Source organism: Centrocercus urophasianus, unplaced genomic scaffold, assembly GCF_019232065.1.
Source record: "Centrocercus urophasianus isolate 14NV4802_14NV808 unplaced genomic scaffold, USGS_Curo_1.0 seq_22, whole genome shotgun sequence".
NCBI classification, from domain to species: Eukaryota; Metazoa; Chordata; class Aves; order Galliformes; family Phasianidae; genus Centrocercus; species Centrocercus urophasianus.
The window spans coordinates 4,573,132-4,588,958 of record NW_024884778.1 but is presented as its reverse complement, the minus strand read 5'-3'; the positions used below and the strand labels follow the sequence as shown (position 1 = coordinate 4,588,958).

Below are 15,827 nucleotides of genomic sequence, written 5' to 3'. Positions count from 1 at the left end.
CTCATTGAGTTTGAGAGGCTTGAATGAGGCTTTACATCCTTTATGTCATGCTCTGCAAGTACCAGAAGCCTCGTAAGATTTTCTACATCGTGACAGCATGCACTGGTGCAAGACGGTTTCAAAACTCCTGTTATTTACATTCTGCTTCCTGCCCTCCAGAAGTGATTTCCTTTGTTCCTTCCTCTTCCAGCCCTATCCTTCACATCTCCTTCACTGTCTCTCCTCAGCCCCTTTCTTGTTTACATAGCAGCTCTTCCTGCCTCCCCTGGGAAACCCACCTGCTCTGCAGCAGTGCATGAGAGCATCAGGGGAACGGTTGGCAGGCAGAAAGAAACCCCAACTGGAGGTCATGCATTGATCAATAGTGAAAAGTGGCCTTTTTGCTTAGAGGAGGTTAATCATCTGCTAGCTGCTGTTTGCATCCTTTCACAAGCACAGGGAAGCCAGACAGACCTCTTACGGCTGCTGAGGCAGGACAGCAGCAGCACCAAGCTGATACTGTTAGTCAGGAGCAGTAAGAGGTGTTAGCATGGTATTTACCTCTGGAGCACCTGAAGTGTCAGAAGGGAGACAGAAGCAGAGCCCTCCTTCTGGCACCTGCCACAGCTAAAGAAGCAGCATGTGAATGTGTTTCCACACAGGAGGCTCAGCCCAGTTGTGCTGACTGGAGTAAGAGCATGGCTAGACTCGGAATAACAGCACATCCTCTTCAGGAGCAAAGGTAGAAACTTCCTTCTTTATTTGCTTAAGAAAAAAAAAAAAAAGGCATTTTCACAAACCTTGTTCTTTCTGTTCCCAATCTGGGTTTTGCTATTATGTGGCCCCTTGGCTCACTTCATGACCACACAGCCGTCTGCATGAGTGATGGGAGGAGCTGGGAGGAGGCTAAGTGGCATAATTTTGATTGTGCTTTGAAATGCTCAGGGATGGAAATGAAGTATGAGATCCGCTCACTTTCCCATGATTACGATTGCCTTGAAAAGTGTGAGATCTCTAGAAAGTAATAAATTGTTGATCATTTGTTTGGTTTCATGGCAGACAACAATCAGCTTTTAATCAGCTTTTCGTCACCTCTGGAGAGCTATTAACTCTCTTAAAAATAATTACAAAGTAGAAAAGAAAAATTTCCTCTAATTATTTTCATCCAGGAACTTGAGACTTCATGAATAAAATCAAGATCCACAGGGAAAGAAAAAAAGAAAGAAAAAAAACCAAGCTGAACTTGGTGGCACATTTAGTTCACTTATTTAACATGAGATCCTGTTTGCCAGATAGCTGGGGCAGCAAAACATGAACAGAATGATAGTTATGTTTTTCACCAAACCTGCTTCAGCACGTTGCCCAAAGCTTTATCTCAGCCTGTGCTGAGCCCTGACTGACTCATACACCTCGTCACAGCCAGCAGTGCCCTGCCTTCCTCCTCTCCAATCTCTTTGAGGTTTTTCTCCACCTTTTGACTCCCGGAGCACTGTCCTTTTGCCACAGCCTCCAGATTTACTTTCAGATTGGCAGCTGTTTTCCCTTGCTTCCCCCAGATACAATTTGTTTGAGGTCACACTCACAATGGCAGAGCTAAATAAAATAACCACCATTTCTGTTCCTGTGTGTTGTGCTTTCTGAGCACGTTATAGGTACTCACATCTGAATAAGAACCAGTATTTCCAGCCGCCTTGGATGGACAGTTAATTTGGTTGATGGTTTGGTTTGTTTTTCGGTTGTGGTTTAAGGAAAGAGATTGCAGGAACCTTTCATTTCTCTGATTTCTGACACAATCCCATTTTTCAGGTCCCCGCAATACATATTTTTGCATTTTCTGGTAAATGAAATGTGAATATCATCCTAGAGGCAACAATCCTCACACTTAGCTACAATAAAGAGAGCAGCCTCCAAATTTCGATTCTATTAGCAACAGGTAGGAAACATCTCAGCAGATGTCATCTTTCTGTGGCTTCAGATAGGCAATATTAAGTAAACAGAGCCCCACCATCCCAGACACAACTTTTCAGTAGTTGGCCCTACCAATAAACCCATGAAAATAGGACAAGGGAGAACGGTTTTAAACTAAAGATGGAGGAGGTTTAGGCTAGATATTAAGAGGAAGTTTTTCACACAAAGGCTGGTAATGCGCTGGAACAGGTTGCCCAAGGAGGCTGTGGATGCCCCATCCCTACAGGCATTCAAGGCCAGGCTGGATGTGGCTCTGGGCAGCCTGGTCTGCTGGTTGGTGACCCTGCACATAGCAGGGGGGTTGAAACCAGATGAGCACTGTGATCCTTTTCAACCCAGGCCATTCTATGATTCTATGAAAAAAAAAAACCCCTCGGCATGCCCCATTTACCTCCATCCTATTGCCATTTGTAGCTCAAATGCAGCTGTCCTTCCAGAAAACAAGATTATGAGAACTTCACTGGATTCTGAGTCAAGTTTTCAACAGATATTTCCCTTTTGGGATGATGATAATGTTCTATACTTTCCTAAACTGCAGTTAAGTAGCAAGCAGCCCTTTGTAGGAAGACTGGGAGACAGACATTCTTGATTGTTACATACCATGAAATGTGTCCTCAGACTCAAGAAAAGATGCCCTTTTTGCAAGTAGGCACAAGTCAAATATATTTCTCAGACCCAGTCAATGCTAACGGAACAAAAATGTAATGGACTGTGAAAAACAGATCAGACTGGATTATGGATTTTAAGGGACAACTAACTAGAGTGTGTGAGGGGCTGAGCTAATTAAATACTTCCCCATCAGGACCACAGCTGCATTTTATTTAATTTTTCAATTTCCCATTGGAGATGAATTGTGATTCACTTTAAAAAGAGATTCTTCTTGTAAATCGATCAGTGTTAGACCCATTTGACCTACCAGTGTCTCTTTAAAGATTGATGAACTGAAACACAAAAGTGAAATTCTCTCACTTTAACCGTTCCCATCTGAATTTCCTTCACCGTGAGATACATTTTTAAAGAGCCCTATGGAGAGGTTACGTCACTGATTCAAATCCAAATGTTCAGGTTATTGCACAAAGCACTTTCATAGCCTGGCAATAAGCAAAACAGCCACACAGAACAAGAGACAATCACAGGACTATTGCACTTGAAATCTTGCTGTCAGTAGAAATGCTCTACATCTCAGAGACAACAGCAAGAATTTCTTAGGCCTTTTAACTTTAACAGTGGTAAATAACACAACGGAAAACAAAAAGCTAAAATGGAATTGGAGAAAAAAATCCAAACGTGATACATCAAATCAAATATTACATCTCCTTGCAAACAGCAACCTTCACAATCAGCAAAAGAGCCTGTAGGTAACCAAGCCTCTGCTCACCAGAGGCTGCCACTGCATCAGAAAGAAAGGCAGAGTTTTGCACTGTTTTGGGTAAATCCCTCTCATTTTCCTGCAGCCATCTGCTGCCTGTTTGGTCTGACTGTTTTTAAACCATCTCCACCCTCACCTCACACTCAAAGAGAATGGTCAGAGTTCCCTTCTCCGCTCACAGCTGCTGACTGATAAGTACCTAAAGGATGTTTTAGAAAGAGCCCCATAGAGACAGCTGTTCATATGTAAGATGGAAATGAGCGATATTTCTGCTCCTGAAATATTCTTCTTTATTTATGTTACCACCCTCTTGGTCTTTTTCCTAATTTTGATGGCTTTAAGCAAATAGGGGAAGTACTTGGGTAATGATCTACTCAGCTTCCTTCAAACTGTTTAATTCTGAGGAGGTGTTTGTGAGTATGAGGTGTTTTATAGCATCTTTCTGGCAGAAAGATACCATAACTTACTTGGTGCACAGACAGTACTGCTTAAAACAGAATAAATGGCCATTTGGGGTGTGGTTCATCATTTTAGTTTATTTTTGTACTCAAGCCAAGGACAGCTGATCTTGTCTTTTTTAATTTGACTCAATTGAACAGGACTCCTCATTATTTTTTTGCTTGCAGTACCACTATCCAGCTTATTACATGAGAATAGCAGTATCACATGAATAATCTACTGCCTTCTGAACCTGAAGGTCTCAACATCTGATCTTGGAGAGTAAGAAAAATTCCTAATTTAATACTGGAATATTCCTATCATAGTCAGTCTAATGGGAAAGAGCTTCTGAAGCTCACTGTTTTCCATTCTGAAGTATTTAGGGTCAAAATACTTCTGCACAGCAGATGACAGTGCAGAGATGCATAAGCATGGAGATCAAAAGCAGGCTGCCTATACAATGGAGAGCCAAGATCTGTGTGCTGTTTGTCAGCATTTAGGCTAGAAGTGTGAGTGTTGCACCATGGAGATAGCAGATTGAAGGCTAGCATGACTGCTATTGCTCTGCTTGAGTCTGTGTTAAGTTAGCAGAGCTGTTAAGCTCCAGAGCAACAGCCTAAGCACAGCTGTAGGTCACTGGTGACCTCCTGAAGCTCTCCCCAACCTTTAGGATTTGTGACACAAGTGTAGAGCCACAGCCATACCCTGCCTGCGTCTTGTGCAGCACTGAACAAAAAATTGTCAGGATGAAAGAACTAATCCCACTGTTGCTCCCCTGGCACTGAAAAACCAGTAACAGTGTCTCTGCTGTGACTGGGTTACCTTCAGCTGGATTTGCACAAGTAGCAGGATTTTTTTTTCCCCTAACATCTCTAAGTAAGATCTGCTGAGCACCATGTAATAACAATGAAGACAGACCAGACTTGACAGGTTTGCAATTAATTTTCCTTGGCTCTTATTTACATCTTTGGTCCTGGCAGCCTTCCTCTTCTGAATGAAAAACACTGGCTCCAATCGTAGCTCCTAATGTAACAAAATCCATAATGTGGCAGGTGTTTGCTACTCATTTCATTGACACAAGTATTATCTTTAATCAAAAGCCAAAGCAAGACAAAATGAATAAAACAAGACAAACCCACGCAAAGCCTGAAGCAGCAGTCTATGCTCAACTTTTCACAGTTTGTCAGGGAGCTGCTGAGTAACAATCTCAGGGTAAAATTTGTCTGTCTGGGACAAAATCACGCTCTGTACTGTCAAATCATCCCATGGAAGCTTAACAGAGTCGTCCTCACAGAGTTCTCAGCTCCTGTCCTGTGTGCCAACACCACACCGAGGGAGTTTACAAAGGCACTGCCCAATCGACTGCATGGCATACCCACAGCATAGCCCCTCTCTTTGGCATCACCCAGCTGAGATTCCTCAAAGAAGGCAGCCACAGGAGAAAGCCAAATCTGACATCTTTGTGAACTAACTATTGCTTTACCCTTGGAAGCTAACAGTTGTCTAGAAACAATAAGAATAAACAAACTTCAGAACAACTGTTGGACAACGCAATTGCAACAGAAAGTCAGTGACCCAAGGACCTGAAGCAGCAGCTCAGCCATGCTTGTCAAATGATGTATTTGTAGCTGCACTGAAATTTGAGAAAATATATTCTGGGGAAAAAAAAACACCAAAACAACAGGATCTTCAAGCTTGAAAACCAGCATGACTCGGGAGTCACTTAGAATTTAAGCATGACAACTGTGGAAGCTTTATTCCAGGCACAGTACTATGCACATAAATATTCCTCTGGGGAATCCACCAGTGGAACTCGTGAGAGAAAAAAAAAAGAAGAAAAAGTTTGTGACAGAGCAGCCTTTCCAGTAGAAGGCCATTTATCTCCTCCTTTAATGAGATCAGCTACCATGCTGTCAGAGGGCAGCTCCTTCTACCTCCTCCTCCCCCGGGAGCAGTGGCCAGAAGAGCAGCCGGCCATCCTGGCACGCACACAGAGCCCTGCTCCTGCACAGCACAGCCAGGTGCCCCTTTGCAGTTAGCTGGTCTCTGCCCTGACAGGAGGTGCACGATATTAAAAGCAATGTGGGCTGAAAGACAGAGGCCCTGAGACATCCCTTTTCAATTACGTGTAATTTGTAAAGCCAGTCCAAAAAAAAAAACAAAAAAAAAACCAAAAAAAAGCAAGATTTGAGCCTGGGATTTTACCAGCTATGATATGCATAGCACAGGTGATCAAAGAGAAGAATTTGCCAGTCACTGGAAAAAGCAACCTGGCTCCCACCACGTAAAGGCTGTAAATATTACTATTGATCAGAATGGAACTATTTTCATCCAGCTGCAATGCACTGGACATTAAGCATCTGCAGAATGAAGGCCTGTGTAAGCGAAAGCTAGGACAGACAGTCCCAGAGATTTAACATTCTCAATACACGAGCAATTTGCAAAAGAATAATTCACCGAAAACACTATGAAACCACATTAAAAATTAAAGGATGATATCAGAAGTTGATGTTATGTAACATTCCAGGTTATGTCACGGTATATTGACACATACAACAAATTAGAACAGCTAATTCATCTTACCACCTTCCACTGATAATTTTGTAATTAAGTCACTTATCTTTATCTGCATATTTAAGAATTTGGATCTTGCATTATTCATCTCTTAAAGAAAATCAATGTCGTCCTGATTTTGCCACAGCTCAAACAAGCGAGCGGTATTAGTTAAGATAAGACAGTTTAATAGGAAAATAATTCATTAACTTTTTTAACAAGCACTAAGAAAATGTTGCGACGCAAATTTTCCTACTCCTAGAAGTCTGAATTGTGAACCAAAACTTAAAGGTGTTCAGTGTGATTAAAATACATATAATGGATCTTAAAAAAAAAAAACAAAACAACACATAAACAGAAAAGGAAGATGGGAAAACTAATTGAGATAGAGTTCAATGAAACATTACAGACGCTTCATCCTCAGTACCGAGTCACGTTATAAAACCCTCCATCAAAAAGCATAACAGTCTGAAATGAATGGAGAGATGGAAGTTAACGTGCAGCGCCGGTGAGAAGTCAGCGCCTTCCTGCCTCTCCACTGTGCAGTTCTAAATATTTGCACATCAAAACAGCCCCTGGTTTTACACCTGGGATCCACATGCTTTGTAAAAGGCACCATGGAATAAGTAAACTTTGAATCTGTGTTTCTTGAGGAAGCGGAGTTTTCTAGTCATCTTAAGTGTCCTTTTCTTCTCAGGGTGACCTTAACTTTCAGATTTGTAAAATGGTTTCCTCTTGTGCTCAATCCTACTGTGTAATAAATTTTAAAAATGACTATTTATCTTCTTTAATATATTAGTCATACGTAGCAGGAGAAACCTCTGTGGGATTTTTTGCTATTGAGTTTGCTCCAGCTTAAGTCAATGCTGATTTAGAAAAAATAACTTATGCTTAGCGACAAACAATCATGAATACATTTATTGGAATAACATCTTTCCATTCCCCTCCAGCAGCGCGTTTGGTTTATCGTTTGCCATCCTATAGATCGGCGTATATTTACAGTGACCAAGGCAATTTCAAAGCAATGCTTTTATGTTGCCCATCTTATTACACTTCTGCAAACCTGGTCCGCTGGCATTTCAAAAACAAATAGATCTGATCTGCTAAAGAAATGTAAATGAAATGCAGATCAGCCAGGCAGGTATAAGTTTTATTTATCTGAGAAAAGTGAGAATCGGTGCCATGCTGCAAAAGTTGTGCTGAAGCAAGTCGAAATGTTTCTAGATGTCACCTCACTAATCATGACCTCAGCTGCCTGCACCATGTAATGACAATAATGAATAAACATGCTGTGCTTATGAAGAACTAGAACCTAACAAGCTGATCAATTGTTAATTCTATAAAGTGACTAAAACGTGTCTCTACTATCAATAAGTAAATCAGCTTCTATTTGTGGGGCTCATGCACCTTGCACATATCCCCCAGCTATTCTACCCTTCTCTATAATAATGTAATTATCAGTTTGGTCCTATTAAAATACAACCTGAATTAAATTTATTTTATTTTATTTTTGTTCTTGAGTGTGGAAAAATAGAAGGAGAAATTACCAGGCTATTTAAAGAGAGACACCGCATTCATCTGGAGGTTACGGATCTTCCATTTGCCTGCCAATTAGTAATGCACAATCCTTCATTTGAAAGCCAATTATTTTAAAATATTGTTCTTAAATGTTATGGATTGCTATCAGATAGCTATTGCAGAGAATGTGTCCCTTTTGTTATTAAAGCTCTCTTACTTTAAGCCTCATAATAAAGAGTTTAAACAAAAGACAACAATACCCATTAACTGTAATGGATTGTATTACTTCAGTACAAAAATAAAATAAAATCAGTCTGGCTTTATTCAAGCTGTAGCTTTCATATTAGATGAGGAAAAAAACAGAAGATAGGTCATTTTTGTAGTCAGGATACAATTACTTATATTCCAAGGATGCTGATCACAAATAGCTACCACTCTCAACTACCCTTCCAAGCAAGGCTTAACAGCAATCATTTACACATTACTGAAGCTTCTGTTCAAGAACACAGAACACACACAAAAAATACACAAGTTTTGCTCAAAACACCCCATTTTCCTCTCATTTCTCCTGCCATCTGCAAAGAAACCGGGTGCATGCAGCTACCTTTGCATCCATGCAACAGCACGGCTTGGCTCAGCTGTGGCCGCGAGCAGGCAGCGTGTGTTGGTGAGTGATGCACAACAGCACACTAAGTAATTGTGTTTTATGCTGCTGCACCTCACTCAGAGCTATAACCAGTAATTAGTCTTAAAGGTTTAGAGATTATATGTTTATTATGTTGTTAAATTTAAGGATACGTCACAAAAAAAAACAACAACAACAACAAAAAAAACCCCAAATGTTGGGAACATCTACAGGAAGGAAATGTTCTGGAGGGAAATGGTATTAAGTGTGTGGATAAGCTCAATACCAATTAATTTCTAACAGTTAACGAACCAAATGAGCCTATTCATTTCTCAGGTGGAATGTTTCACTGATTCTGCCAGAAATTGCCTTGCTTCACCTCACATCCATCCCTCTGTGTCAATTTGGTGTTGAAACAGAGGGACAATCCTTCTTACCTGATGTACTCATAAATTAAAAGAATCAGTGCAGCTTCCTAAAGGCAAATTTCCTAACAAAATTTTGGTCTCTTAATGGGCCCTAAGCAGAAACCAATCTCTAATTAAACAGAAGCTGAACAGATCATTTTAGCAGCACACAAAAAACATGGGATAATTCAGTAGTAAAATGATTATTTTACTTATCCCCCTCCATTCAGCTCGTTAAGCCTATAACAGGTAAACACTTCCATAGTTAAGCTGCTACTCCTGTAGCACATTTCAGCTAAACAAGCCACGTCAAAAACTCTCTTCTGCTCTTGCAGGTAATGGATATCAATGCAAGGGTTCAGAGATGCTGTCTGACTTCTGTAACAGGAATACACTCATACGACAAACTTTCTATATTCCACAGAATTGCTCATCCTTTTTCAGATTCAGTGACCTATTTTATTTATTATTTATTGCTTTCTAACCACTGTGCTTCACAGTCATTACATTACATTACAAGTAGTGATGCAGCCAACACGAGCCCACCAGATAGTCAGGATCTTTTATAGCTACCTGTGTTCATGCTGGGGCCATTCCAGTGAAATCAATGAAAATCCCATGGAGTGAGACAAAGCTGCCTATGTGGAAAGAGGAAAAGTTTGGCTTTCTAACAATGTCAGCTGATCAACATTAAGTTTAGCAGCTCGCTGCATCCCAGTGCTTCTTGAGGAAGGAGCAGTGCTGAGCCCCACCACCAGGTTTCAGCGGCCTCTTCTCTGCTCAACTGCATGCTTGGCAAGGCAGAACCCAGGGAGCATCTCTGAGTAACATGGGGGCTCAGCCAGCTCCCCCCAGAGCTGATAGAGACGGTATGCAGGTGGCAGTGGGAGCACATTGCCAGTCATCACCAAGATTTCCTTTGCACTCTCTACACGTGTTCTAGGAACAGGGCATCTGGATGTCCCAAACACTGTCCTGGCACTGAGATGACTGTGGCAACAGCCAGAAGAGCAGATAACAGTGAAGATGACTCCTCTTGCCTTCAGGCAATTATATTTGCTGGGCATTTGTCAGGAAACTGGGAGGAAGCAAGGAGTCAAAAGCACACAGGCTGCTGGAATGGCCAGCTTAGGGATCATCACCATCACTTTTTCCTTCTTGGGCTACTAATGAAGGAGCCCCGAAGGTTAATTTAAATGGAGCGTATTAACCCCAGGACTTGTGTCCAAAATCATGCTTCTGTTAAAGATCTCATCCACATCTGTTTTATAGTTTCAACAGAACAATAATTTCCATTTAGGAGTCTAACTTAATTTTATTGAGAAATTATAATATTAAAGCATTATATTCATTTTGAAAGACATTCCTCTTCCTATCCCCAACATTATTAGCATGTTACAGTGGCTTAAATTAAAAAAGAAACATTTTATCACTCTCTGATATCAGCTCACTGCAATATAACATTTTTGAAACAGGAAAATATCACAGCTTGGCATCATAAATTCAGTGCTGCAACAAGATAAATCCTTCCTATTAATATAAACCGCTGTATTTTCACTATATCTCTTTATCTGCAATGCAATTCTATTTGCTGATCAGACCATCATAAACACACATAATTCTCATTGAATAATGGAAGCAGCAAAGAAAACCAAGCGTAACTGTGCTCTCTAGGCTAAAGCAGCCACAGCCTGGTCCTTCAAACAGATTCACTCACTCAGGGATGCTTCTGCTCACCAATGACAATATAAAATACCACAGCCTCCGTAACCAGAGTCTGGATGACACAGCAAATGACATCAAAGTACAGTCACTCCTTAATTACACATGCACAGAATGTACGCTGGAAGCTTTAATAACTCTCGGTCTATACAAATCCCAGATGCACCAGTGTAAGACTAGGGACCCTATCAACAAATTGTTTCCAAATTTTTTAATTGAGCATCTGAAATGACTCAGGAAAAAGGAAACTTGTTTAATTTCGTTGAGGAGAAAAATCACTACCCATCCAGTGCTGCCTATGACGACTGAGTTTCCTCCTCCTCAGAAATTTATACCAGGTGTGAATTTGGCACACAGCTTGGGAAACGCAAACACTTCGATGAAAAACCTGCATTATGCAGATGGAAACCTGAGATCTGCCCAAAGAACTTGTGTCAGCTGGTTTGCTCATGGCTGGGCACTACTCAAATGATTCTGGTTGAGGCAGCAGTTTCTTGCTGACTAGACAAATGCAACATTTTAAGAGCTAAAACATCAGTATCCTGCTTTCTCCTATTACATGGTTAGTCACTCCCAGAATCAAAGTCAGGCTGGTGCCAGCTATACTGCATCCTTCAGCTCATTAGGATGTGATGCACAGCCAGGTGCTGAGAGTGGCAGGCTGGAGAACAGCAAGGAGCAGGAGCTCTGCGCTGAGGGCTGGGGACTAAGGCCCTTAACCAGAATATTGCTGTCCTGTAACAGTGAGGCTGGAAGTGGTGCCACTTAATCCTTTATCCTCATGGCACTTGACTTGTTATTTTAAAGGAAGGAGGGGGAAAGTTCGTGCTGTTGCTGCACAGAGGGAAATATCCTCCAAGGAGAAAGGCCTGACCCCACCAGAGTTTTTATTCCATAGATGTTCCCTGTTAAGTATAACTGAAATTGAAACACAACAGAAGGGCAATAAAAACAATGGGTCACCTTCGGAGTCACACAGATACCTGATACTACTTTCCTTCATTTAAGCTTTACTCTGGCATAGTTCTACTGACTCTGAGGAAATCAGTCTTTCACCTCTCAGTCTTTCCAAAATAATCACTGGGGAAAAAAAGAAGAAAAAAAAAAAAAAGAGAGGGAAAAAAAAAAAAGAAAAACTGGTGAAATCTACCATCCTTTGTTCCTCCATATAAGACTCTTTAGAATAGCAAAGGACCTGACTTCAGTGACACAACCCAATAGAAATCCCCGTAGCTTGCAAGTATTCCGGATGCTTTGCCGCTGCAAAGCAGCTCACGTTGCACTGCCTAACCTCAGGTGAAAGTGTGCTGTGATCTTCTGATCTACAGGGTTGGCACTGGCTTCAAAACAACTGCTTGCATAGTGGTTATCAAATTTTTAAAAGGGAAAAAGAGATACTGAGAGAGTTATCCTGAGCAGACTTTGAGAGGGGGCAAGAAGTCCCAGGGCCATAAACTATAAGACTGAGACAAGGAAAATCCAATATATTGGATACATACATATTTTTGTTCTGAAAACTCTTCCAAGAACTGAGACAAAGCAATATCCTCGACACTTTTCTCAGAGCACTGGAATGAAGCTTAGCACACAAAGGCGTCTTTGCTGCTCCTTATTCACATTGTTAGCGAGTTAAAGATTTGTCTTAGAGTGTTATTAAATATTGATGTTCCAAACAAAACAATTACTTGCACTCACAAATTCGAGTTTAGCTCTAGATTAAGGAATTGATGTTTCATTGGTCAGAGCCATGCAGTATTGGAAGGGCATATTAATTTCAAGATTTCACAAGAAGCCCTATTCTAGATGAACCTGAGTATTTTAGTGTTTACCTCTTCAAGACACTTTTCTTTCTACCACTTCAGCAGTGCTGGTCAAATTCTTTCCATTCAAAGCCCAGTCCTTAATTGGTCATCTTGCTTGAGCAAGGGCAGCAGGTGTTGGCTTCAGATTGATTAAAGGTCAGCATGGGGAGATCAAGAGCTGCTCTGCACAAGTACTTCCAACTGGTTGTTAATTATGTAAGCCAGACCCATCATATCTGGGAGGCAATATCAGGGAATGCTTCCTTGTTAAGACGTACGACCCAGAGAATGCTGGGCTTAATCTTGTTCTTAGGAACAGATATAAATCTCAGTTTCCATGGAACTTCAGTCATATCCCAGAATTACCAGAACTGGGACAGCCTTCTGTATCAGTTGGGTGAAAGTTCTATGGAATACATGGGCACGGACCAGACCATTTCTGCACCCTGGTGAGACAGAAAAACTGTTCAGAGTTGGTCTGAAATCTGTCACTAAGCCTCTTATGTCATTTTGTGTGTGTTTTTCTTGTACAATTAGGAGCTTTTAGCTGCCAGGGTACCTTTGCCTTGCACCAGTGCTGAAGAAAAATAATAGTAAACATAGGTGTGAAAGTAGGAGAAAGAAAAGAATTCAGCTACAGCATCATCTAAACATGAGATAGTAAGTAATAGCATTTTTAAAAAAATCTATTTCACAGAGATGAAAATCATTACAGTTCTCTGGAGACCCTTTCTCTCGGCAGTAGCCCATGTTATTTCCTAGCTGGTAAAAATGTGCCACAGGATACCAAAGGACGCTAACATTCTTCTCATTTTAATGCTCCCCTAATCCAATGATGGCTTGTTTACTGCTTTCTAATTTAAAGGTAATTCATTAGATGTATCCTGTCACGTTTTATTGGCATCAAAGGTGTAAGAATCACATGTACCTCTGAGGCACATCTGCTCTATTGCTAATATTCTGCACGGTTCCCTCAATACAAATGGCTATCAATGCAAAGGCACAGGTAAGAGAGTTTGTGCGTGTGTGTACACATAACTACAGACAATATATATATATATATAAAAACTATATATATATATATATATATATATATATATATAAAAACTATATATATATATATATATATATATAAAAACTTCAGGGATGAACTCTGGACCAAAATTTTATGTTTGAGAGTAAGAACTCTAGAAGAAAATAGTTAAACTGATACACATGATTTGTGTGCAAATATCTGTGATACTGACACATGCCTCACACACCTGCAGGGAACTTGAACAAATCTGCTGCAGACTGATGAAGGTTACAGAAGCAGAAATGCCCATTCCAGGGGACAGGCTGTGCTTGGTAACACGTGCTGTGATTCTGCAAAAAGCTACCCTAGAAAACTGAGTTTAAGCCACCCAAGAGCAACATAGCAGGATCAGAGGCTGAGAGCTTCAGCCCTGCTGGACATCAGCAGCACAGAGACATCCAGGTCCTGGGGTGAAGGCAAAAGCACAGCAGGACCCACCAGCATGGCATGGGGATGCAGGCCATCCTGCCCCTCAAGCTCCAGCAGCACCTACTGGCTGCGTGGTTTCCCTGCTCACCTCTGGCACTGGGTCTGTGCCCACCTCCACGCAAGCAGCTCTGCTCCAAGTGATGAGGTGCCGTTTGTACAGGTGCAGCCTCTGCATGCTCTCACACATTGCCCATGCTGCCTTCCAGCCACAGAGCCTGAGAACTCTCTGGCTGTTTGTATTCTGCCAACAAGCAGCACAGCCACATTGTATCTATCAACATCAGGTAACTAATATGTCCAACTCTTCCCAAATCTTTGATCCATCAGACTAACCATACACACGTGTCTGTTTAATGAACCGTGCCTATCTGAGAGGGCAAAAGACAGAGCAGAACAATGAAAACATGCTAGGAAGCCACCCTGTACATCCAAACTTGTGTTATACCATCAGAGCAGGGATCACCATCAGTTTGGAAGGCAGCTTGGGTCACTACGTGACCAAAACCATCCCCTCATTGGCTGTCGGTGATGTCATGCCCATGCATTAATCCCCAGTGACTGCAGGTTTAACATCACACATATCAACGCGTCATCTACATAACGATGACAAACTCGACTTTGAGAGGAAATTACCGGCTCAGAGAACAAAGCAACTTGTTGAAACAAGGAAAGTGGCATCCCTTAAATCATCTCTTTCAGCTTTTTCATTTTGTCAAACCGAAGTTGGTGGGCACAGGAAATAACACATGCCTCTCTGAAAGGAGTGGGTATTATTAGGGCTCTATTTTAAAGAAAGTAAATCTTCAAGCCCTCCCGCTTGTGAACATAAAAGTACAGTGGTAAGAAACAACCAGATCTAGGAAATGAAAGTATTTCAGAAGCTATAAAACTGATAGTGAAATTAAAAACATTTCTAAAAAGGGAGAAAGAACACAACCCAAAAGTAAGAGTGATACCTGCAAAGCAAGCTGTCCGACTGCTAGCGCCATCCGAGTCACTGGAATCACCGGGCTAACTATGGCAGTAAACGAATTTCACACACAGCAATACGTCTGTATATTTCAATATAATAGGAATACTTATAGCGTGATTCCCACAGCCGCACTCCCGCTGCCAGAGCGCGCCCAGCCCGCAGCGCCTTTCTAACGCGTCAATATCCCATCCCAGCCCCTCCAAAAACCGGGGGGCTGCCGGGCACGGAGCCTGCGGACCGGGGCAGCCCGATCCCAACAAGTCTCTGCGGGTGTAGCCGAGCTCTCAGGCGCTCCCCCGTTGCCTCCGTGCGGGACGCGCTGTGCCGGCGCTCCCACCGTCGCCTACCTGGCTCCGTGCCTCTGGATGGCAGCTGGCAGCGCGCCGCCCTTCAGCTGCCGGCAGGATGATGCTCCGCACCGGCTCGGCGGTGGCTCTGAGTGCCTTCGGAGCTCCCCTCCTGCTCCTCCTCTTCAGAAGCGGGCGGGGAGGAAGCACGGTATCACGGCCCTCGTTTCTCTGCCTCCCTCCCTCCACCTTCTCCCCCGGTGCCGGGGTTCCCCCCGCCCTCCAGTCGGCTCTTACCGTGCTTCTCCGCACCGAGCGGCCGGCGTGCTGTCGGGAAGATTGCGCTGCTCGGAGATGGAGCTGCCCTCCCAGCTGGGCTCGGGTGTGGAGCTGCAGAGCAGCCCGGACCTCAGCTGAGCCCCGCCGCGGTCCGGCAGAGAGAGGAGGAGGAGGAGGAGGAAGGAGACGTTTCCTCAGCCCGCAGCCCGGCCAGAGTTCGCAGCATCTTCCGGAGAAAGCCGCAACTTGAGAAGGGAGAAAGGGGTCAGGGCCACCACCTCCCCCTCCTCTTATCACGGATCTGGTCACTGCGGCTCCGGACACCACAGTTCTGCGTGTTATCAATAAATCATCAAGCTCGGGAATTCAGTTCAAATGGAAAAAAAGTGAAAGAGCGACTGCG

The 15,827-nt window shown here is 42.6% G+C and overlaps 1 protein-coding gene across 2 annotated transcripts in view; it reads right to left on the bottom strand.

Annotated features, from left to right (window-relative positions):
* Positions 1-15,512, bottom strand: part of TAFA4 (TAFA chemokine like family member 4) — a 68,157-nt gene extending 52,645 nt beyond the window's left edge. The window contains exon 1 of one of the 2 annotated variants that reach the window (XM_042823675.1): positions 15,443-15,512. The gene's annotated coding sequence lies outside the window, so the exon portion shown is untranslated. Of the gene's footprint in view, positions 1-15,205; positions 15,288-15,442 lie in introns of those variants that run through there. The other variant, XM_042823674.1, reaches the window with a different exon arrangement.
* Between the last annotated feature and the right edge of the window lie 315 nt (positions 15,513-15,827).